At 40.7% G+C, this 25,582-nt stretch overlaps 1 long non-coding RNA gene across 3 annotated transcripts; it reads right to left on the reverse strand.

Annotated features, from left to right (window-relative positions):
• Positions 1 to 1,921: 1,921 nt before the first annotated feature.
• LOC124871012 lies at positions 1,922 to 23,857 on the reverse strand. Of its 3 annotated transcripts, none has more exons than XR_007038927.1 (4): positions 23,649 to 23,857; positions 20,527 to 20,616; positions 10,095 to 10,213; positions 1,922 to 4,664 (listed from the first exon to the last, which is right to left on the reverse strand). It is a non-coding gene; the product is annotated as an uncharacterized LOC124871012 (long non-coding RNA). The 3 variants fall into 3 exon arrangements; XR_007038928.1 differs by lacking the exon at positions 1,922 to 4,664 and adding an exon at positions 10,573 to 10,618 and having other exon boundaries at positions 9,822 to 10,213; XR_007038926.1 differs by lacking the exon at positions 1,922 to 4,664 and having other exon boundaries at positions 9,822 to 10,213.
• Between the last annotated feature and the right edge of the window lie 1,725 nt (positions 23,858 to 25,582).

Consider the following 25,582-nt stretch of genomic DNA (forward strand, 5'->3'; position numbering starts at 1 on the left):
CATGTGTTCTACCTGAGGGGTTGTAATTTTTATTTTGACTTTAAAGTCTTAACTTTCTATTATTTTAAACATTAAAGGTTTTCTATAGATAAAAAAGATGAAGAAGCCACAAATTGAAGTAATTTAAAATCACCTTAAAGCTGTAAATCAGGGTTCTGTTCGGTCTGACTTCTGTCAGACTTTAAGAGGTTTTAACTCATCCATCATTACCTCAGTATATACTTTACATGACAAACAGGTCTAATTTATATCCAGTTATATTGAAATATATCAGTAAATCAATCTATTCTAATCATGTGGATAAATGGAAATTCAAAGACATACATTTTAATTTGATCCTCAGTTATCAAACAATGCATCAAAATCAGGTTCTACTGCCAACTGGTGCTCTATGTAAGGAAGCCCGACTGTGTCGAGTCACTGACTTTGCAGCAGTCCCTCCTCCTGAGCATGCATGTGGTGACGGAGAGGAACGGCTGCCTTTCAAGAACAAGGAACCTCTAGCAGAACAAGAACCAGAACCAGACGTGAACAACTATCTGCCCCAGAACTCCCGCCAACTGGGTTTCACAGGACAGCGCAGAGATAGGATAAACACAAAAGCACTGAACCAGGGAAACTTTCTAATTGAATGAAAAGCTGAATAGATAGAGATAATCGCATCCATAGTTCCTTTAGTGGCTTTATCTAGTAAAGAAACATAGCTAAACATAAGTTTTAGGCCAATGCGACTAACACTGGGTTAAAAAGTAATATGTTTAGTTAGCTGCAGCAGCTCCTTCAATGTCTTTGTCCAGGAAAGAGGCAAGGTTAAACAAACTGGCAGGGCACTGGCAAGTGTATCATCTCCAAGAAGGGTCTGAGCTAAACAGAACCGCCAGGCCAAAAGTATCTTCTATGGAAAGAAAAAAAAAAAAACGAGGACATAAATGTAATGGCAACAATAATTGGAAATGGAGAGTAGTAGGAAAAATTGTTCAGTGAGGAAAAGTGGTCACTATGACATCCAATAGTATAAGCCTATAGTTCCTGCAGATGTCTATAGGCCAGGATAGTCTAAGCTTATCAAAAAGTAAAGTTTTTAGCCTCGTCTTAAAAGCAGACACGGTGTCTCCCTCACTGACTAAAACTGGGAGCTGGTTCTACAGGAGAGGAGCCTGATAACTAAAATCTGCCTCACATTCTACTACCTCACATTCTAGAGACTCTAGGAACCACCAGTAAATCTGCAGTCTCAAAATGAAGTGCTCTTTAAGGAACATATGGAACAATCAGATCTCTGTCAAGATGGAGCTTGATTAATTAGACCTTCATACGTAAGACGATTTAGGAGCCAATGATGAAAACGTGAGGGGACTCGGGCTTACTGATAATAATGTGTTACTGTAGTTCAGTCTTGAAGTAAAAAATGCATTGACTTGTTATTCTGCATCACTCTGAACATTTTAGGGTTTGCGAGATATAGGACCCCAGAATGTAGACGAGCAGGCAGAGTGATGGTAAGTAAAAAAAGGTTTAATTACAAAAACTCACACTCAGCAGGAGGCAGGAACAAAAAAAAAGGGCAGGCAAGACAGGCATGGCATGATCAAAAAAACAAGACTTGGTTTGAAAACAAGACATGAGCATGAGAACAGGACATGAGAAGTGTTTCCGCGCCGACTAACAGAACAGGTGTGTATATATGGAGTGAAAACCAGGTGGAGCAAGGAGACAGATTAACTTGGACAGGTGAACCGAATAAACTTAATTGACAGAGAACACAACGTGACAGGAGCAAAACATGGCTTGAACAGAACGCAAATCCAAGGAAACAAACTAACAGAAATATAACAAGAAAAACATGAAACAAAAGCATAAACAGGAAAATAATAACAAAAGAACGAGTGAAAACCTTAAGTGTGAAAAACATAAGAAAAAACAAGAAACCAAAAACCAAACAATCCCAAATCATAACAGAAAATGGACGTTTTTAGTTTTAAGATTATATAACTGTATTCATAATAATTTAAATTTATTCTTTCTATCAACTTTTCAACTGCTTTTTAGATGCAGCATTGCCTCATGATCTGATTATAATCATATCAGCGAATGTTAATATTGATTCCAGATTTAATGCATGACTGTCATTATGCCTCAAATGTTTTTGCTGAGCTTTAAAACTTTATGGTGCAGGTGAAACATGTATGCAGTCAATATGCAGTCAGTTGTTTGGGCAAACCTTTGTGTGCAGATAGTTTCCAGTGTTTTGCCAAAAGTGCTGGGTTAAAGTAGCAGACATTTAAGGCTACACTGTAAGTCCTGTACTAACAGGCAGAGCACGCTCTCCCTCAGAGCGTTTAGCTACCTTATGTGATCCCATATTAGACTTTTTCACCTCTGGGTTTTTATAAAGAAAAAAATAACTGAATACAATACCTAAAACATCCTCACGTAATAGTAAAGATTTAAAAACATTATTATATTTTAGAAATATGTAACATTTTTGGACAGCCCAAGCAAATTGAAAAGGAAAATTGTAAAAATGATGATGTAAGAGGGGACCTAAGATTGAGCCCTGTGGATCCTCTATCTCATTGGGTTCCACAGGGCTCAGTCTGAGGTCCCTGTTTTTTTACCTTTATCTGCTTCCTTTGGGTTCAATACTTAGGAGGCATAGGATCTTTTTTCATTGTTATGCTGACGACAGTCAGATATATGTGCCACTAAAATAAGAAACCCAAACCTTGAAACAGCAGTTCATGCCATTCCATTCTGGCTTGACTATTGTAATGCTCTCTACCTTGAATTCAGCCAGTCCTCTCTGAAATGTCTCCAGTTGGTCCAGAATGGAGCTGCTCAGCTTCTAACTGGAGTTGCTTCCCTCCACTGGCTGCCTGTGCAATTTATATTTCATTTTAAGATTCTCTTATATGTTTTTAAAAGTTTACATGGTCTTGCTCCATCTTACCTCTCTCAGCTGCTTCACTCATATTCACCTGCTTGATTCCTCAGGTCAGCTGATCAGCTGTTCCTGAAGGTCGCGAGGTTTAGATGGAAGCTCAGAGGGAGAAGAGCCTCCCAGGTTATGGAATGATCTCCCTTTCCATATAAGACATGCCCCCTCACTGTCCACTTTTAAAACTTATTTAAAAAACATTTTTATTCCTTTGCATTTGGCAGAAGCTGAGACTTTTTATTTTATTTTATTCTGTCTTATTGTTTTAGTGATTTTCTTGTTTTTGTTCTTTCCTTTTTTTGTGATTTAAATGGTCCTTGATTTTACATGTGCTGCACTATGTTGCAGCTGAAGTTGTTATAAAATCCTTCATAAATAAATAAAAAACTGTTTTATAAGAGACATTTATTGATAAAGCTGAACTCAGGTTCTGTTTCAGTTCTCCCAGCTCTCCTTCGTCACATTAAAGTAAGAAACAACAGAAAATTGAAGCCGGTCCTCCTCTCAGCCAATCAGAACCGTGCAGCACCGAGGCCTCTCCTCACAGGGGGAACTAATTTATTGAGCTGATGGATGGAGGAAAATATACCATTAAAGGGCATATTTAAGCACATTTGAAATCCTTAGAAGAAGGTAACGGTATTTGAATTTGCCCCAGCTTGAAGGAGAGTCTTTAATGTTGTGTCCACGGGACAAACGCACATCAAAGGCAGAGGACAATCCTGATGCTCCAAATGAAATATTGCCGGATTAAAGCGAGGGCCAGGTGGCCCCCAGACTGTCCTGTCTGGCAGCGCTGCCGGGCACGCCGCCTCACTGAGGGCGCTCCAACTGCTGCCTTGCGCTTCGCTATCGTTCCCCGAATGCAAATTAAATCCAGGCTGCTTTGAATTCCTGCAGGAGGAGGATTCTTCCCCCTTCCTCCCACTGCTCCCCTCTCTTATCAGCCTCGCAGTGGGGGGAGAACAGGGGTGGGGGGATGTTTATATGAAGAGGTGCCCTGCTCGCAGTTCTACCCCCAATACACCCTGCCCCCTTGCAAAAATAAGAGGAGGCCATGTTTGATGTTTCACAGGAGGGGCTCAGAGAGCTCAGGTCTGTATACATTTCAGAGGACAGAAACCTTGAAGACACAGATCTGGGTTTAACATCACCTGATGGTCAAAGGATCATATATACCTGGGACACAACGGTCTGGGTTTAATATCAACTAATAATGAAACAATCACAGTAATAAGGAAGTCATGGGGCTGTTCAACATCATCTGGTGGTCAGAAGATCAGAGAAACCTAAGAGACACAGCTCTGGGTTCATTGTCACCTTCTGAAAAAGAGATTAAAGAAAGACCGTAGAAGACACAGCTCTGAGTTTAACATCATCTGGTGGTCAGAGGATCACAGAAACCTGAGAGACACAGCTCTGGGTGTACCAACACCTGCTGATGAGGGAGTCAGGCAAGCCTTGAAGACACAGCTCTGAGTTTAACATCACCTGGTGGTCAGAAGATCACAGAAACCTCAGAGAAACAGCTCTGGGTGTAACGGCACCTGCTGATGAGGGAGTCAGGGAAACCTCAGAGAAACAGCACTGGGTTCATTACCTGGTGATGAAGGATCAGAGACACCTACTGGAACTAGCTCTGGGTTTAGTTACCCTTGTGAAGACAGGATCAGATCCAGCAGCAGGTGGAGATCAGAGGTGATTCCCAAGAAACAGGAGAGATTACCTGAGGGAAAACTCTGAGATCAGGCACAGGTCTAACAGAAGGTCAACACTCTGATGTGAAACATGAAAAGAGAGGTTCTGCAAACACAAACCTGTGGAGAAAACTGATTCATCTGCCAGATACAATAAACAGGTAACAACAGTCTAATTCCAACAAAATTCAGGAAAATCTTTCTGGGTTCTTATTTTTGTTTTAATTTCTCCAGGTTTTGTTTCCTCATGAACCATGTTTGTTCTGGATCATGAAGAACATCAGACCTTCTGGAGACACCTCTGAGCTTTAGAACTGGGCCTTTTATTCTTTGACCTCAGATCTTTGGTCATCTATCTCAGTGAAGTTACCAGTGGAGCTTAGGTCAAGACTCTAGCAGCAGGATTTGAGCTGCAGCTTTGAATCATTTTTACAGAGACAAGTAAAGACACCTTTACAATAACCTAACCTACTGAAAGTAAGTTCTAAGTTCATTCACTTAATTAATGATAAAACAAAGTCGGCTTTTTCAGAATTAGACCACCAATCCGACCCTCCGATCAGACCCCAAAATTGGCTAATTCCCGTCTCTGGCTGATTGTTTGGTGCATCTCTTTTAAAAATACCTTCAAAAGTGGAAATCATGAAAACTCAGTTTGTGGTTGATGGAGATCTCCAGAGACCATGATAATTTTATAAAGTCACAGAAACTAAACATTCAATGTTAAAGGAGACTTTTTAATGATTTATTTTATAAATACATCCAGTCTATTTATGGGACTTCAACAGTGTAGACTGGACACATATGTTGCTGGGTCCAAACCAGACAGATGTCCCTGTAAAAAATTCTGACTTGATGAGTCTGGATCCCCTGCAGTTCAGTCTAATCTGAGGAGAGGTTTGGTTTTAAAGCTCACATTTGTGTTGCTTAAATCTATTGAGTCTGATGTGTCTTCACTGTTGTTCTGGTCCACTTCTGGTCCAGTTGAGTTTGTCCTGTGTTGGTGTGAGACATCAGGCTGATGTCTCACAGGTCTCGCAGGTTTCAGTATCGAGGGGAAAGTTTGCAGCTTTGTTAACGATTTTGCCACCATAATGTGGTTCATTGTTAATGGCCCAAACCCCTGGTTTCCACTGATCCAGTGGAGGAGATTCTGATCCAACAAACATCTCAACACAGAGTTCCCACAGCTGGACATCATGTGATGTGACACTTTACAACTTCCACTTTCACTGTTTTAAATCAGAACCATCAGCTGAAACCAGATATGAAAGATCGAAGACCAGAACTTCATAAACATGTTTCAGTCTAAAGCTGCTTGGATGCCATCAGCCTGATCGGCTCCTGTTTTAATCTGAAATCAGTCTATGGTTCTTCAGGTTTGGACTGAACTGATCTCAGATCAGCTGTGTCAGTCTGTTCTCAGACTGCTGGATGAACAAAGTTTGAATGGAAAAGACGAACTGAAGGAGAACACCAACAGTTTACACACGGACAGACGGAGAGATGAAATAATCCGACCTGCAGGAGCGGATTAAGCCCAGGAGATAAAATCAGGATTAACCCTCGGAATAATCCTGCTGTGTGCTGCTGTCGTGTTGTTTGAGTGTTGGTACGGCAAGCAGCTGCTGGAGGCGTGACGTGGGGATGCTGACGGCTCCTTGTGTTGAATCCCAGCTGCAGCTTTGTTGGTCTGCAGGTCTGATCATTAACATGCTGCCGAAAGAGGCTGGATCACATGGAGCCTCACAGGGATGACTCAGAGTCACAGGAGGAATGAAGGATAGACAAACTAAGAAGATCCAGCAGCTGATTATACGTATTATGTAAAGCTTTTGCTTTGCTTTGGAGACGGAAAGCAGATAAAAACAGGTGATTCCTCTGGTCGATCTTCTGTCCCTGAGCCAATAGAGAGCCAAATATCAACTGGTGGAGGGTTTTCCTGAACCCAGAGGTGTAGATCAGGATGTAAACCTGAAGCAGTAAACTCACCTTTAAATCTCTGCTGCAGTTTCAGCTCATTCAGCAGCGAGCTACCATTCAGGTTTCCTTTCTGCAAATAAAAATCAGGACTCGCTGTCTCTGCTCCTCACAGGTCAGAGTTCTTTGGTAGCAAGCCTTTAGTTGGATCCGTCAATCCTTTGTCTTCCCCCTTTACGAGGTCCAGTTGTGGAGGTAACAGGTCCTGGAGGAAAACCCAGATGTTGCGAGTTCTAGGTCTGCTCTGAGGCCTCCATCTTATGCTCCATCTGTCGCGAGGTCAGTTGACTTTATTAAACGCTTCTAGATAAGAAGCGGATCTGCAGGTTTTGTGAATCGCCCTGAGATGTTAGCTGTAATCAGCGTTTTATAAATAAACTAACCTGAACTGAATGTGATGTGAGTTTTGTGTTGTCTGTTTGGGTGGTTAACACTGAGTTTATTCCGGAATATCTTCAGGGAAATATGCTGTTAAAGTTTTGAGAAAATGGTTATCTGGTCTTTGATGACTATCATCATCATCACCACCTGATACAAACCTGTTGGCCCACAGTTCAGGTGCCCAAGGAACCACTGGGGGTTTCTTGTTGCGCCTGTGAAATCTCCAAAGATGCATCCTGGACATATTCTGATCAGAAGAACCATCTCAACTGATTTCTTTCAATGTGGAGCATCAGCAGCTCCCCCCAGATGCTGGAGCTCAGAAACTAAGTCTGTCCATCCTACAGGGGAAGCTCATTTGAGCTGCTTCTGTCTTTCAGTCATGATCCATGCCATAAAGCACTTAACCTCAAGTTGCCTACCGATCTGCGTATCGGTGTATGAATGTGTGAGCATTAGTGAGTGCGTCTGGGTGAATGTGGCTCTAGTGTAAAGCGCTTTGAGTGGTCAGTATGACTGGAAAGGCGCTATATAAGTTCAGTGCATTTATCCATATCTGTTGATCATAAGTGAGGATTGGAACACGGAGGGAACCAATAAATCCACAGCTTCACCTTTCAGTACAGCCCATCTTAACCCTAACAAACACAGTAAGATCCTCATGAATGCTGACAAAGCGCTACAGCCAAGGATAAGGGCAGGCTGCAGCGTGTCATTCGGTCTGCTGAGAAGGTGATTGGCTGCAGTCTACTGTCGCTCCAGGAACTGTACACCTCCAGGACCCTGAAGCGGGCAGGGAAGATTCTGGCTGATCCCTCCCACCCTGGTCACAGACTCTTTGAGACTCTCCCCTCTGGCAGGAGGCTGCGGTCCATCCGGACCAAAACCTCACGCCACAAGAACAGTTTTTTCCCATCTGCCACCAGCCTGGTTAACAAAGCCCGGAAACCACACTGACACTCTCCCTTTCCCCCACACCCCCCCTTTTTTTTGCTGACAGGACACTTGTAACCTGTAACTATGCGTTACATTAACTCTCAGCTTGGACTCTCTTATACTGGACTCATCTTATACTGCTCTATATTTACTCTCACTCACTTAAAACTGTGCACTTATATTTATATTATATTGTAGATATGTTTGTACTGTTTAACTTGTACTGTATTGCACCGACTACGCCAATCCGATCTGTCTATAAAAAACATTCACTATGCTTATTCTGTCACGTCATTTCCCCGAAGGATTCAAGGATTGTGACTTTTTCCTCTTCAGGTGAGACCTTTACTCCAGCATCTCTCTGTGGTTTGAGGTTGATGTGTGGCCCCGGGGCCCCCGTCGTTTCCCACAGGTGAACATTATCTCAGTAATTATCCTCTGTTGTAGAACAAATTACCATCCAGCTGTTGTTTCCTGAGTCAGCCTCAGCGGAGCAGTCGGTCCTGGATCAGAGCCAGAAACAGAGGAATTCTGCTGGTTTTTCTTGTTGGTTCTGTTGGATCAGTGCCAGAGGTGAACTCAATAATCCTGTTAGCACTCAGAGACCCCTCAGTCCTCTGAGGAACCCACCGGCTCAGGCTGAGGTTGCAACAATCAGGTTGTGGGTTGGAGACTGATGGGACCAGGTTAACCAGACAGGAACCATACAGAGATGGCCAGTTCTCCTCTTCATCCTCTCTTAGTTTATGGGTCATCAATCAGAACCAACTCTGCAGCCTCCACAGCAGCTCTTCCTCTTCATATTGTACAGTTTAATTATCAGAGAGGCTCCTGCAGAGGTCAGATAGCAGCAGGCCTGCTGCAGCAGCAGGTTAACAGAGATGCTGTCTTTAATGTGATAATGAATATCTACAGATGGGTCATGTGAGTCAGAACTGGCTGCAGCGCTGCAGGTGATTACACCCACTTCATCTGATCACTTTAGATAATTAGGAAGCAGATAATTAGAGGGACCTGCTGCACATCAGACATGAGGATGAGGAGCAGAGCTCTTCCTCCCATGGGAGGTTAATGGAGATCCAATAAAACTTGGAGGATGATGCATCTCTCAGGTTCTCTGAGGTCTTTGCTGAAATCTTTCCTGTTTTTCCAAAGACATGACTTTCATAGACTGTTGAGAGTTTTTCCTGAAGTCTTCTTCTGGCCTCCATGTTTCTCATATGAGCAGAAGGAAATGATTGTTATTCTGATTTGAGTCGGACTAAGTGTTGGACAGTTGCTGGTGTCAGCTGTGTTTGTAGAGCAGGAGGATCTGTGCTCTGAGCATCATCACATCTATTAATTTTGTGTGGTCTATTACAGAGGGAGGGTCTGCTCTCTGCATCTCAGTATGATCTCTGTGGTCAGAACCTGTTGGACTCTGAGATGTTCACAGCAGCACAGATCTTCCTGTCAGATCAATTCACGTTTTTAGAATTAAAACATTATAAAGAGAGAGAATTTAAACTGGACCATTATTTGTCCACCAGTCAGAAGGTCTCAGATGCGTTCTTGAACAAGCTCTAACTATAGTAAGACTCTTAACTTTACTAAGTTAACTAGTTGGTCTGCAGCTGATCTGTAGTTGTCTAATGGTGTTTCCCTGCTGATATTCACCACACAATTACACCCCAGCTTACCACCTACAGTTTCTCATTGTTAAATAAAGTTCATGCAGACTCACTGATCGGACCAAGTCAAAAGGAGAATAGTAGAATCAGCAGGAAGAACAAACTGCTTCCATCATAAGTCTGTAATTATTTTTGAATGCTTGTTTTCAAAGTGGAAACAACCCAGTTTAACCAGACAGGATACACCTCTGTAGAAAAATAATTGCAACAAAACAAGCAAAGAATTATTAGCTTTACTCACCACACATATTCAGTTAAAACAGGATAAATATTACTCTTTATTTGGAGGAATTTATCAGAATCTGTTTGTTCCCAACCGTTTTATTCAGGTTGTTGCATGTGAAATTATTGTCATTCTCAGCTGCCTTATGTTTAGTAGAAAGATGTAAGTTCTCAGTAAGGTTATTCAAAAAGTGAAGCACGGATGGTGGATGGTGGATGACTAAGTTCATCCAGATAGACCCACATTTGTGAGACAGCAAAACATCTTACATGTTACGACACCAAAGTTATGTTGGCAGAGGCTGGCAGAGCTGGAAATCCACCTCATCAGGTTGTCCTGAGCAGCTGATTGTGAGTTCATCTGGATCAGTTCCAAACTGTTTTCAGACCTGAATGATACAAGGAAGAGAGAAGTGGACTTTGATGATATGTTTTTATATCAAAACTCTAACCTAAAGGTAGCTTTATTTGAGTAGCACCAAAGTCAACTCAAAATATGTTACAGATCAAAAAGTTTCATTCCGGTTCAATAAATGTGTTCCAGTTATAATCGAATTCAAAACAATTTATCTAAAAATAAATATAGTTGAGTTCAAGCAAATGTGCATAACCCATATACATATTTTATAACTTAATTCAAATCAACGCACTCTAGTTTCACTTAGTTTTTACAGGAGACCAATTTGTTAATAAACTCAGACAAATAAAGGTTAAAAAACAGGTTAGAAACGTGTTTTATGAAACTGACCAATGAGGATGCAGTGATGTAAGCCACACTGACCGCTAGTGATGTCCTGATGTGAAGCAGAAAGATAAAAATGATGATTCTGGTTTTATTTGTTACTAGTTTCTCTGAAAACTGATCTGTTTTAGTTTAACTCCCAGGAAAGAAAGTGGATTACAGAAGTTTACTTCCTGATCTTTTAGAGGAGGAAAAAGGATCACAGGAAGTACTGTGCAGGAAATCAGTCATAATACAAAAACATCAGCTTGTTCTGTCTACTTGAAGTCTGCTGTGGTCCTGATCAACACAGTTTCTTTACATATTAAACTCTAACATTATCATGCTGATGAAGGTGGAGGAATAAAAGCTGTTTAATGATGAGGAACAGGAAACAGGAACTGAAACCTGGAGACAGAGAACAGGCGCCATCAGAAACAGACCACAGGAAAACTGAAGCTGAATATGTCATGTTTTATTAATCTGAAGTTTATTTCCTGTGATGAAAAAAGGTGGATTTTTACAATCTCAGTCCAGTCAGCCTCATGTTGCAGACATGAATTCGTTGAATCTGAATCCTCTTTAGTGGCTCAGAGAGGCAGAAGTACAAACAGAAATGCAGAATCCACCCAGTCTCTCCGTTTCATAAAGGAACCCTCCATGTTTAACAAATAACCTTCAAGACTTTGTTTTTCACCATCAACAAAAGCACAGATATAATTCATTAAAAATCTTAACCACAGCCTGCTAATGTTTGTCTTGGTGGAGCTGGAGTTAGTAATGGGATGAGATGTTCAGCTTGGTGGATCTTCTGTTGTAACTGGACTCAATAACCAGGAACTAAAGAACGACAAGTTCAGTAATTATTCATGCTGACCCTGAAGGACAGCAGCATTAGGTAATCAATAACACACAGATGTTAAATCCTGCTGCTGAATCTGGCTGATCACACAGACTGCTGATTCCAGCAGTGCATTCTGGGAACTGATTCTGACTGCTGATTCCAGGTACCGTTTTTCCATTGTGTTGGTATCGGGCTGATTTGAAATGAAGGATTGAGAAGCTTGAATGTGAACAAATTATTACCATCAGCTATAATAAAGTCAAAAAACTACTCTCTGGGCTTTTTTCAAATTAGTTTCGTATGTTTCTTATTCTGTGTGCAAAGACACCTTCTACATCTTAAAAACTGGACCTTCTACCCCTCTACTTCACACCCACTCTCCAACTCTGCTCTGTGACAACTTCCCCTGGTGGCTCGGAGTAGCAGGCAGACTGCAACACACCTTACACTGGTCAATCCAAGATGGGAAGCAGGGGAATCAGGGGTCTGAAACTGCCATGTGATAATGACTTCTGTAATGTAGCCAGCAGGTGGCGCTGTTAGCTCCATTCAACATGGCCACAAGAACAGGGTGTGGTTTACTAACTAAGGAAAACATTCAAAACACTGTTAATCTGAGAGCTACATCAGGTCGGCCCATTAAAAACGTTCTGAAATAATTCTGCATGATGGAGAAGAGGCCTGATAAAGATGTCAGGGAAACCAGTTCAGCTTTGTATTCCCACCTTAACCCCACCATCATGAAGGTGTCACTTAAATCCTCTTTTAAGTGTATATTGAAGGTAATTTAGGCAGATGGAAACAGAACAAGGGACCAGATTGGGACCAGGAATTATCTTCACCTATTTAGTATCAGAGGTTGTAAACATGCCATGAAGATCAGCTGATTGGTCATCTGGTCTACATGATCATCATAAGAGGAAGCAAATCTTAGTGAAACTGAGGAAATTCAATAAATCCCACATTTGATCCTTCAGATTTTCACAAGAACATCTTTGTATGAAGTTTCCATCCTGAATTAAGTCTGAATCCAGTCGTCCACAGTGTTTCAAGGCAAATCAGTGGAATAAAATCTGTTTCCAGGTTAGAACCCTCAGATGGAAACAGGAACATGATGAGTGCTAGCATCTGAGCTCAGTGTGAAGTTCAGGTTGAGTCAACAGCTTCCTGTTCGGGTCTTTGCCGGTTCTCTGTCTCTGTTTGTGTCTCTGTGTTTTCATCGCCTCGTCCATCAGCGACGTTGCTCTGTTTGTTTGTGTTTGTTGTGAACGCAGCTCTGTGTTCAGGGACTTTTAATGGCCTGTTGTCATCTCAGAGCATAAATCACTGCTGTCAGCAACGACATGACTAATGTTGGCTGCTCCTCGGAGGATCCGAATCACGTTTTCTGAATCTGTCCCAGAGCTCAGCTGGTTTTTAGGCTCTAATTGGTCCATAATGATCCTGGTCTCTGTTCAGGTTCAGACTGAGGGTTTTTCACAGATTTACAGAAACATGTTTTCCTCAGAGAGATGTTCACACCATCATTAATCTAACTGATCTGCTGTAATTAAACTGTCAAACTTGTAGACATAGGTCTTCTCATGTGTAAGCTGAAACTTTCTGCTGATGAAAACATGGAGATCTAACTTCTTAAACTCAGCTGGAGTCATAAGCTCCTCCTATGATCTGAAACAGTAACTTCAGCCACCCTGCAGGGATAAGCGTCTCTGCAAAAGCTTCTTCTTTCCATGATTAGCCAGAATTTACGGTTGGAGGTTTGATGCTGATGGACCAACAGGTACATTGAGACGCTTTTCTGGCTCTTCATTCATCACTGCAGAAGTTAAACCAAACCTTTGTTTGTGTGTTTCTAAATCACCTCTGAAGTAATAGATGTTCTCCCTATGAGATAAGGTACAGATCTTCAAAGGTGACCCCTCTGAGTAGGACAAAGCTCTCTGCACTGGATGGGATATCTTCTACAAACAGGAATGTTCAGCTTAGTCCCTGAGTCTGGTTCAGGTTTTAAAAACTAAGATTAGGGACAGATGTTGCATTGAGGTTTGTTCTGCTACTGTCCCTGTAGATGTATGTTATTAACAATAATCAATGTAGAGTGGTGTCACAGTAGGTTCCTCTGCAGTTGTGGCTAAAAATGTCCCACAGAAGCAGTTCTATAAACTCCTGTTCCTGCGATGTGGACAACAAATAGGAAGAGGAACTGTCTCTGAAAGTTATAAAAAATAATAAAAGCTTCATGCAGTGTAAAAGAAACTTGACTGACTCTTTCCCTGCAGGGCATCCCATCTCCACCCAGGTGATAAACCATGAAGGCGATCATCACCTTCTGTTGAGAGCTGGAGGATCTGCTGTGATGATACCAAACCTCCTTGTTTTCCACAATCATCTAAGCAGTCATCTGGAAATCTCCATGAAGGATGTTTGTTAATCACATCTTAAACTCTGATCCATAAAAATTATAGGGATGAAGTTTTGTAATCACTGAAGACCAAATGAACAGTTCACTAAAAACGCAGGAAGCTGCCTGTTAGGACTCATGAAGATGTATTACTGCCCCCTGGTGTTGCTTTGGGGTTACTGTGTCTGAGAGCCCAAGCTGTTGAGAGATTCTCAACACAGGTAAGCCTCCACTTTTACTGTTTTTGTGCTATAACCACAGTGTTTCACTCAGAGATGTACAGTTTTCATCAGAGTCTTGTAGAGATCATTAATAAGCTGCTTTTACAACTTCCTACTCCAAAGACATGAAGAAGAAAACGACTAAAAGTATGTTCTTCTGCTCTCAGTTTGTGCTCTTGTGATTCCTGAGGGAAAAACGTTCCAGCCAATTTTTCCTCTCACTGGATTTCTTTAAATTAAACTTCCTTCATATTTTCCTCTTGTGCTGTAATCGGATTATTTTCTTTGTCTGTTGTTTGTTTGGTACCAGGTTCGAATGGGTTATGTACGTTTGATGTAAGTATGCATACTGTTGGTTACAAAACTTTGGCTGTACACAGATGTCTTTGGAAGGACCTGGAAGACAGCGGTGTTGGTACGTTACTGTTTGTGCTCCAGTTGTTTAATTAGTGACTGCTGGCTGTGCGGTCCCCACAGAAATAGCTATTTATGTACAGTTTTGAGAATTTCCAGTGATATCCTAAAGTTACCCAGAATACCATCCCTCATCAACAGTGGTTCCCCCAAAATAATTATTTTGTTTTCATCTTTTTTTATCAAGGCGAAATATTCTCAGCTTCTGTTTTTGTTGGTCAAAATATCATTAATGTTATTAACCTCTAATGTTAATAGTGCTAACAGGGATAACGCTAACCACAGAAAATGTAAAAGAAATATCGAAGATTGTTTGTTAAACATTCATGGGCATGTATAAAAAAAAATTATATTTGCCTTTTTTGTTATTTCGGGTCGAAATTATTCACATGTTTCAGTGTAAATTGAGGGACATACAGTAGATAAGTTCAACGTTTAAGGTTTTAAAATGCTGTAGTTTTCTTAATATTTGTTCTACGGGAACAGTATTGGCATTATTTAAGGGCTATTTGTTGCTCTTTCAGGTTAAATCATTTGTTTAAACATCCAACTCTAGAAAATGCTGCAAACATACAACCGTATGGAGCAGATGATGACCTTCACAGCTATCAGGTGCTGTGGTGGCCCAGACTGTTAAACTATGAATCCTCCTGCATTCAGTGAGTTCTGATGAGCTCCAGGCTCTTCCTCAGCAGGACATTAATGTCCATGTTAGCTTCTTTCAGCACATTTGTCTGTAAATCCAGTTTCCTAGCAGGTAAAATGTGAGGTCATAACATGTGGAATATATTAGCCAACAATTATTGCACTCCAAACAGTCCTTATGAATATAGCACACACTGATATTGCGATGACAATATATTCGTGATGGTCTGTGAAGTCCTACATGAAAACCAAACATCTGGAGTGGTTGGCAGAAAGCTCCTCAAGTTAAATGTGCCCATGTGTAGGCAGATTGTGGACTTCTTCACAGACAGAAAGCCATTTGTGAGGCCGCAGCAATGTTTCTGAGACTCGGACCATCAGTACTAAGGATGGGTACCAAATTTGATACTTTTATAGCTACTGACCAAATTCACATCGGCATTACAGAGTACCTGTTCACGTAAAATGGTACCGTGTTTTGGTATCAAAACGCATCATCATGACACTGAGGGAGAGGAAGAGTGGGCGATTTTCCATGCCAGACATGAAACCAACATATCACACACAAGCGCCTAATGACGTCAGTAGCCGCTTTTATCGTCGGTACCGTCAACAAAGCAAGCATGGCTGATAGAAAGCGTTCCAAAGTATGGCTCCACTTTTCAAAATATGATGCATATGCTGCATTATTTGTGACGTGAAGTACAAGGCCAGCGGTGGGAATACTTCTAACCTGAGGAAGCACCTGGTTAAGCACAAGATTTTTCTCAAGGCTGAAGAGTGCACAATTTTGGTCAGCCTCAGATCTACGGCTACAACTCCTGCATCCGTTAGCGACTCGTCATCTGCAGCCAGCAACATGGGAGAAGAAATGTTTGAAACAACGGAGATGTTACAATTCAAACAGCTGAATGATGTTGTGATATATTTGTTAAAGTTTAGATATTGAGAAATACATGTTATTAAACAAATCAACATTTACTACCACATAAACGCACGCAAAAGTACCAAAAACTGGTACCGTTGAGTACCGAGACCGTTTCCCAGGTACCGGGCATCGGTAGCATTTAGGTTCAAATGTGAAAGGTACCCATCCCTCATCAGTACAGGCCGTGTCCTACGCCAACAGCTGCACATCACCAGTTTGTGAAACTCCTAAAATTTGCTGATGACACCACCCTCAATGGTCTCATCTCTGATGTGAACGAGCTGGCCTTCAAGAACTAAATGGACCGTCTAGTTTCATGGTGCATTGTGAACTACTTGGGGCTCAATGCTGTCCAAACCCTGGAGATGACAATGGGTTTCAGGAAGGACCCCATCCCTCTCCTGCCTGTCAACTTCTGTGACACTATGGTCATCTCAGGTAACTCCTTCCAGTTCCTGGGAAACACCATCACTCAGGAGTGGAAGCAGCTTTCAGGTCCCTCACCAAGAAGACTCAGAGAAGACTGTGTTTCCTACGGCAGCTGAAATGTTAAGATGATGACGAACGTCTACACTGGCATCATTGAATCCATCCTCACATCCACCATAACTGTCTGGTTTGCTGCAGCCGCTAACAGAGACCTGGTTCCTGAGCTCCCAATAGAGCAGACTGTGAGCTGCGTGAAGGACATTTAACTTGTTCAAACTTTCTTCTTGGACACGAGCACAGGGGATACCACCTGTGCATCTCCACAAGCACAGGAGATGCCTGCCACCTGCAAGGTGCAGGCATTGCAGGTGGCAGATGATCCAACCGGCTGCCAAGTGCCCGCAGGACCCAAACAGAGCATTGTATTCAAAAGGAGGGCGGTGGGCCCCAACCCTCAGTTGCTGGAGGTGAGGCCCTGACCAATGGGGAAACCTGGACCTCTAAACGCCTCATCAATGAGCCCCACCTTTTCGTGGACAGAAGGTGAAAGGTTTGAATTCAGTTTGTCTGTAACATCCAGAGAAAGTCATTTAAATTTTCCTCACAGTGAGGAATTGAAATAAAACCCCTTGTGAGATATAACAGAGAAGACTTGAAGAAAGTTGAACACTTGTGGTGGCGTAAAGGAGGAAGATTCAGAAAAACCTGAGACGGAACTGAGACTTCCTGTGAAAACATCTTATTAAAGTTCAAAACAAGAAGTAAAACCTGCTGAAACTGGAAATTTATCTGCATGCTGACTGGAAACATTCTTTAAATAAGATTTAAAAGGTAACGGCTGACAAAAATAATAAACCAATGAACAACAGGGTTCTTAAAAAAACACTCGGCCATTAGGCCTGTGCTGATAAACACAAAGGTTCTGGTTTCAGGTTTTGAATGAAAGGCATTTCTTTCAACTCTAAAACATCCCAGTTACAAAATGACCAAACATCCACATTAAAACTGATCTCTAAATTAGATTTTCAGGTTATCTCCAGGTTATGTGATAGAAACTGTTTTATTGACCAGCAGTCAAATTAAAGTCTCCTCACAGTTTCAGTTCTCTGATATTTAAAACTCATTTAACGTAAATCCAGCCTAAAAGCTCTAACCTCTCATTACTCAGCCATGCATTTGAAATGTGGTTTTTCATTATCTTGTTGAAAAATGTTTGGATGTCCTTGGATTAGTGGTCTTAAAAAGGCATTTCTGCTTTATTTCTGCCATCACAGAAGTTGCATTCAAGTCCACAGAAGTAGAGTCTGTCTGCAAAAGCAAAAGGCTTATTTTTTGCACAGTAAGGTGTGAAATGGCAACAGGTCTAAAACTTTAGTGTCCAGGGGCCTCGTGTATCATCGATGCGTGTGCACAAAAAACGTTGAGGCGCCACGCCAGGGTGGATAAAAATAAAGGTTGCGTGAAAGTGTGCGTTAGTATATGCTGACAGCAGTTTAAACCTTTTCAGTTAACAGTAACACACTCCAAAATGCTAAAACTGACCTAAACACTGAAATATGACTCCATTCAGTACTTTTAAACATGATGTCTTCTCAAGGCTTTGAGCTGTTAAGCTTTAAACCCATAGGATGAAAACAAATAACATTAAGTCTCATTCAACGCTTCAGAAAGTTATGGAAACAACCTCAATCTGATGTAAACTGTAAATGTTCCTCTGTTTTTGTCACCTGTGGATGCGCTGAAGAGCATAAAATGCATCTTAATCATCTTACAGACAATTCCACTCTCACTGACAATAAAACTGTGGATCAGTAGATGATTTGCAAACAAGTCAGGTTTGACGACTGCTAAGGTGGACAAGCAGTAGACAATCACACATGTCCATAGATAGCTGGACACTAGGTGCGTTGCTGGTGCCAGTTCAAATTCTATCTACACCGGGGTTCTTTGCAACCGGACCTTTTCAAAGTGAGCTGGCTGAAAGGTCGAATATTTCATCCCTGAGGCTTGCCATGCCAGTTGCCGTGATACATAAATTACCCGACACCGTGGCTGAAACACTTTGTCAATGCGTAGCATTGCTTTTCTTCACATCGACCTTGACGCCGGATCATTTTGGTTTATTTCAGCCAAAGATTAGAATTCAGCTGCCGTGTTAACTCCATTCACCACCTTCTGCCACTCTATTTCTTTAATTTTATTACTCATACACTGTCAAAAATAGGGGTAAGGTAAGAATACATTTATGTCCCCTGAGGTACAGTCTGGACTTATGTACCTGCATAGGGCTGATAAATGGACCTTAATGTTTAAATTATAGTTTCTACAAAAAACGTTTCAGTCAGTAAATAACATTTATTCAGAGACTGAGAGAATTAGAACCAGCAGGATGGATGATCTGTCGATCCAACAGGTTCAGCAGTGGGTCGGAGGGTCATGTGACCGGCCTGTTGAACACTCAGCTCCTGAGCTGCTGTGGTTCACACACAACAGCTGTTCTCAGATTAAATGACACTTAGTGGAAAATTTGGGCATCTGAATTAAAAGTGGACTTTAGATGGATTAAAGCTGAGCTGCAGGTTGATTATCCTGATGTCCAGGAAATAAAACCTTCTTCACAGGATGGAAGTAGTTTCTGTGGATGCTGTTTGGAGCTGGTCAGGCTGAGAGAGAACATGGAGGTCAGAACATGCATATGGATGTGAAAAGAACTTCAGGATCATTTCTGAGCTGATTCTCCGTCTGAAGGTTCAACAGAATATTGCTCAGAGAAACCAAAGATCTTCTTTAAGATGGTTCAGGTTCCTCAAGGTCTGAGGGATCGACCGACCAACCGTCCATCCATCCATCCATCCAATAATTAAATAAACATTTTTGAAAGCAAAATTAAAAAGTTACAGCTAAGTAAAATTTATGAATGAAATCTTTCCAGGGCCTGAGGTTTGGGTGTTGACCTATCTAGATGCATTCCCGAGTGAATACCAGATATAAATGTGATATGCATGATGGCTGGAGTCCTTCCTTCTTCTGCAAATGATGCAGATGTCAGTAACTAATGATCATATAATGTTGTATTCGTTAACCAAACCAAATCATTAACCGGCCATAATTAAACTGAAGCTTACACTGACTGACTGATGAGACGTAGTGATGTTATCTTCTACCAGCTAACAGGAAGTCGTCATGTTCTCATCCCTTTGCTTCAGAAATGTCCTCATGCTGTTCTGAGGGTAAGATCTGGAATTTCTGTATTAATTTGTGATCAAACAATTAATCCACCAGTTTACATATAAAACATTTTCTTTCAGTCTCTTTCAGCTTATTTCCTTAAGTTTCTGCTCAGTTGTCCTTTACTGCTTTTGTTCTGCATTTTCTATTTTTAGGACACGTTGCTTTTAATTGAATGTCATGACACTTGTTTGGACCTTTACCTTTAACAACCTGAACTGTTTCTTTGTATTTATCCCAGATTTTACATCCAGCTGACCAGGAACAATGTTGTTGTTAGCCGGTCTCCATGGTGATGTACTTTTGTAAAAAAAAAAGTTTTATAATCGTTGCTTTTGTTTCAGCTGAGCTATGTTGTTAAGCCCATGTTTCCTTACAACCAGTCAGCTGCTGCAACTCGATAAGGTCTGCAATACTCTCTGTTAAGTGCAAATGTAATGTCAGAATAACACCTGTGCAGGTATTTGTTTTAGATTCCATCATTTCTTCCCCAACAAGATCTGAAATTGACAATGGCATTAAATGTTTTCCTTAAGAAAAACGTTTTAACCAATTTGAATAAATAACTGAATCTGACTCCACTGTTTGATAGTTAGGATTAATTGGAATGTATGTAACTGACTTGAAATCTGTATGATTGGATTAATTTGACTTTGTCGAGTGCCTTAAAATGACATGTGTTGTGAATTGGCACTATATAAATGAAACTGAATTAAGAGTTTAGTGTCATATCTGTGGTTTGTTTTTTGTTATAAAGGTAAAGCTAGTGACTGAAGGTCCTCCAGTTTTTACTCAGGGCTGTGAGTCCTCTATAAATTGCATCAGATATGTTCCTTTAAAGAGATAAAGCAATATCTTGTCAGAAACAGACCTGTAGGTAACAACCCATAACCAGCAGCACGTTCCAAAACCCTCAGTCATGGTAAAAATGTTCCTGTTGACTCCAGCTGCTCCAGTTTTCCTGTAAAATACACCAGAAAAATCATCAGTTTCCAGCAGAGGGAAGAAATCCTCCAACTGTCTCTCTGCAGTGATGAAGTTGGACTCTGACACCCAGGAGGGCTTTCACTAAGTCCTCCCAGCTTCATTAGAAACCATAAAAAAACATTTCAGAGACCTCTTCCTCCATCAGCAACAACAAATTTCTACCAGCCATGCCCTATTCAGATGATTTAAAGCTTTTAACACATAAACTTTCTGAGGTCACTTCATTAACTGAAGCTACAGTTTCAGCCTGAAACAACCTTTTTAAAATATTTCAAGTTACACCTTTCTCTGACATGAGACTAAGCTGTTCCTTTGGTAGATTTTATGTTATAATTCACTTTATTCAGACTTTAGGCAGGTTTGATTCAAAAAGGTTTATTTAGACTTGAATTAGATTTAATTTGGGCTTTACTCTAGCTTCTTTGAGATTCAGTTCAGTTTAAGACTTTAGTTATGTTTAATCCAGACTTCAACACGTCTTGTCCAGTCAGTTTTAATTTAGACATTGATCAGGTTTTTTTCAGGCTTCAGTTCTGTTAAAACTGTCTTCATTCAAGTTCAGTTAAGCCTTGAAGCACCACAGCTCCAAGGTACAGAGATGCACAGGTAAAGGTCATGAAAAGTGTCACGTTAATAAGTACATTTAACTGAGTGCTGTCAGGTAGATACAAATCAGAAATAATTTTCCTGATGCATCTGTTCTAGAATTACTACTAAAATAACTGCATAGTTAACTAATTTAACCGTGCAGTTAAATGTCTCAGAGAAACGGGAGAATTTATTCTTTATCTCTATTTTCATCTTTTCATCGTCATTCCATTCCATATTTGTCACTTGACTCTGAATACATCTTTGCTATGTAAATAAAACTGACTTGATTTTAATACAGTTGGATATAATTTATTCTCAGTATTCTGCACTAGGCGTTCTGGGAAACTGATGACATGTTTTGATGACAAAGTTTAATGCAAATAAAATACTTTCATCTTAATACGTATTAGTGTTTTCTATCAAATTGTTTTTCTGGAAACAGAATATTTTGTTTTGCTTCTGAATTTATTTATCCACATTCGTAATTTTACTACAAAACAAATAGACAGTATAAATACCAAAAAAAAAAAAAAGGGAATATGTTTACTTCTCTCTTTATTCTTAAATTCGCATATAAAATCGGCAATTCAAAGTATTAGTTTGAGAGAATAATAATTTATCTCTGAAATGCAAAGTTGAATGAAGAATAATTAGCTCGGAATAATCCTCAATCAGCTGTTTTCTGGGGAGCAAAGTGGACAGAAAGAGGAAGAACAATTGAAGCTCAGATTTAATATAATACAGATTATCGTTTGTAGCTTCTTAACCTGATCAGGGATGTGTTTCAAGCATTTTATCTTCAGACATCTGTGAAATAAAATCACAACCATGTTAAAGATGTTGATCACTGTCTGACTGGCAGCTCATTGATCAGGGAGATCAGCGTCTCCACAGTGCTGTTCTGCCCTCTGCTGGACTCTCGCAGTTATTACAGTTCATGTTTCAGGAAACGGCTCCGTGTTCGTCTTCAGGCAAAAGTCCTGATCCAAAAAGAGCTAAACATGTGGATTACAGTAATTGTAACGGTTATATACGGTAAAGAGTAGCTACAAATATTAAGATACTGTTATCCCGTTGGAACTATCACATGTCCCAAGAAATAACTTCAGTTTCTTCTACATTTAGAAGAACCACCCTGCACACACCTACCTAAAGGCAATTTAGAGTAATCAGTTCACCTAACATGCATATTTATGCACTGAGGGAGGAAGCAGGAGAACCCATGCATGCACAGTAAAAACATGCAAACTGTACAGAAAGACCCCAGGCTGGGATTAGAACCTGGCAGCTTCTTGTTGGAGGGCAAGAGGGTAATCTTCTTATCAAGTGCTAAACACTGAGCAAGCCACAACTGAAGAGGAAATGTTCCACTGAAGTGTTTTAAAGCGTTTATAGGAGAATCGTGTATCCAACAATCAGCAAAGGGTGGAGATGTCTAGACTTTGCTCTGTTTTATATTCAGGGTATTTTAGCCTGTTGGGAAGTCAAGTCTTATCAAGTTTTTTTTTAATTGTTTTTTTCTTCCTGTTACTTTTAAATGACACAAATATTTTGATTGCTGCAGTGTGTTATGTACCAAAAAGTTAATATTTTATAAGTTGAGGCCAACCACAGGACAATTATAGATAGACACGAGGATAGGATCTGCTGACACTCTGATGATGGCACTGATAAAACAGATTTTATTCTATCAATAGACAACAGAGGCTGAAGGAACAAAACATGGTTACATTCAAAACCATATAAAAGATTGAAACAGCAATGATTCAGCTGCAATGAGTTGGTAAAAGAAAGTACAAAAATTAGCATTTAGGGCTTCAAAACTCATTTAAAAAGATGCTGCAAAGTTGAACACTGAATGCAATTAACTGTTTTCTTAGATAAATTGATACAATCTGACTAAATAAACTGAACTTAACCACAGTGTTTTTCAAACTAGGATCAAACTGGAACATATGGAACTGAATTTGAGTCCGTCTACATGACTGATTGACTTGAGTGTATTTTTCTGTACATAAAGTGGATCTATCTCAATATGAAGTATTTTTTCAAAAACTTAGGACTGTTTCTTGGAACACAAAATACATTTTCTCTTGTTACGATTTCAGCGGCTAGCAGCAACTGAAAGGTAATTCCTCTATACAAACAAAAACATGTCAAATTCACTGTTTTCTCATTTCTCCAAAAGTAAATAAAAAACGTTTTAAGGCTGAACTACTGTCATCATGAACAATAGACTCTGGAGCAAGCAACAACTATGAACCCAGATAACGTTTTCAACAGATTTGAAACTGTCTAGAGAGTAGGAGTGAACTCTGGAGCTCCGGCAGCACCAGCCTGGACAGTGAGGATGAGAGGAGAGGGGTTCTGGTTGATAGAATGGGGTAATCCAGCAGAATGAATATGTGATCTTACCTCAGCAGGGAATGGAGGTTGTCCAGTGAGAGGTGAGCCCCCCCAACAGAGGCTGAGGCTGACAGGTGGTGGTTTTTGAAGGAGCAATCTCACCGTTGAAGGGTGGATGGTCAGGTGAGGATAGCAGAATGGCTGAGCAAGGATGGCAGCTTTTCCTGGAGCCTTGGTAGGAGCAATGGAGAGACTAGCATTGGCCCACGTTCCACGGAGCTGGGAACCAATCTTCAGAGCTAGAGGATCATTGGTTCTCTTCTCCTTTTAAGTATCTCCTGATTAAGGCATCACTAGAAACAGCTGCGTAGCATCAACTGCCAATCACAAATTGTTTTATTCTACCTGGCTTTTTTTGGGAGTCCACCTTGTACCAATTACAAGTGTGATCTGCTCTATGTTTGTGAATCTTGAGTTTAATAGACTGAACCTTTTCACTGATTAGTAAAACATACTATTCTAAAGAACAGTATGGATTTAGAAAACAATTAGACCACCCCACTGGCACTGATGGACTTTATAGAACACATAACTGACACACAAAAAAATAGTAACAGTGGATTTCTGTCATATCTCCAAACAATATTTGATCCAGTTGCTCCTAAAGTTGAGGACACACTACAAAACTTTCTACCCCAGGCTTTCAGTCCAGAGTCTCTGGCATACCACCATTCAATTACTGGAAAAGTATTGCAGTTTATGGTTGATAGAAGAAGTAACAGTTTGACTTCTAAAATAAATTTAGCATAATAATGAATTTTGACATTTCTATTGACACATCCTCAGTTTAAATTGACGTTCACGTACTTTAGCTGACAATATGCTAAAACTGGGTAGTTCTCAAAGTAAGGAATATTTCACTATAATCAAGGAAACATCTGATCCAACTCTGAGTTATATTTAACCTGCTGAATGCAAAATAAGTGACATAACAAGAAGGGACAGAGCAGACTGTCCTTCCTGAAGAAGCTACGGTCCTTCGGTTTTTGCAGCAAGATGCTGCATATCTTCTATTAGTCTGTTGTGGAAAGTGTGATCTCTTCTGCCATCATCTGCTGGGGTAGCAGCATCAGAGCCAGGGATCTAAAAAGCTCAACAAGCTGATAAAGAAGGCTGGCTCTGTTCTGGGGACTCCTCTGGAACCTCTGGAGATCATTGTGGAAAGACGGATTCTTCATAAAATGAAGAACATTATGGAGAACCCTGAGCATCCTCTTTATGAGACTGTCCTACAACAACAGAGTGTCTTCAGTCAGAGGCTTCTTCAGATCTGCTGTAAGACAGACCGCTACAGGAGATCCTTCCTGCCCACAGCCACCAGCATCTAAACGGCTCTTTGAGGAAACTTGCAGAATATGAGCTACAACATTTAATTTTCCTTCAAGATTAATAAAGTATTTTTGAATTGAATTAAATTTGAATTAGTAGATTAAAAAACAATCCAACGCTTGGTGAATTCTGCTTCACAATGATAGGAAGAGCTGACATCAAAGGGCTGCATGGTGGTGCAGTTGGTAGCACTGTTGCCTTGCAGCAAGAAGGTCCTGGGTTCAATACCCAGCCTGGGGTCTTTCTGCATGGAGTTTGCATGTTCTCCCCATGCATGCGTGGGTTCTCGCCGGCTACTCCGGCTTCCTCCCACAGTCCAAAAACATGAATGTTAGGTTAATTGGTCTCTCTAAATTGCCCTTAGGTGTATGAATGAGTGTGTGTACGGTTGTATGTGTGTTGCCCTGTGATGGACTGGCGACCTGTCCAGGGTGTACTCTGCCTTTTGCCCATAGACTGCTGGAGATAGGCACCAGCTTCCCTGTGACCCACTATGGAATAAGTGGTAGAAAATGACTGACTGAGATTAAAAAACAGTCATCTGCTCAAATTCACCTGATCTGAATCTGTAACAAGGGGGAAAAGTCAGAACTCATCATGACAATTTTTTTAAT

This window comes from Girardinichthys multiradiatus, chromosome 7, assembly GCF_021462225.1.
Source record: "Girardinichthys multiradiatus isolate DD_20200921_A chromosome 7, DD_fGirMul_XY1, whole genome shotgun sequence".
Taxonomy (NCBI): Eukaryota; Metazoa; Chordata; class Actinopteri; order Cyprinodontiformes; family Goodeidae; genus Girardinichthys; species Girardinichthys multiradiatus.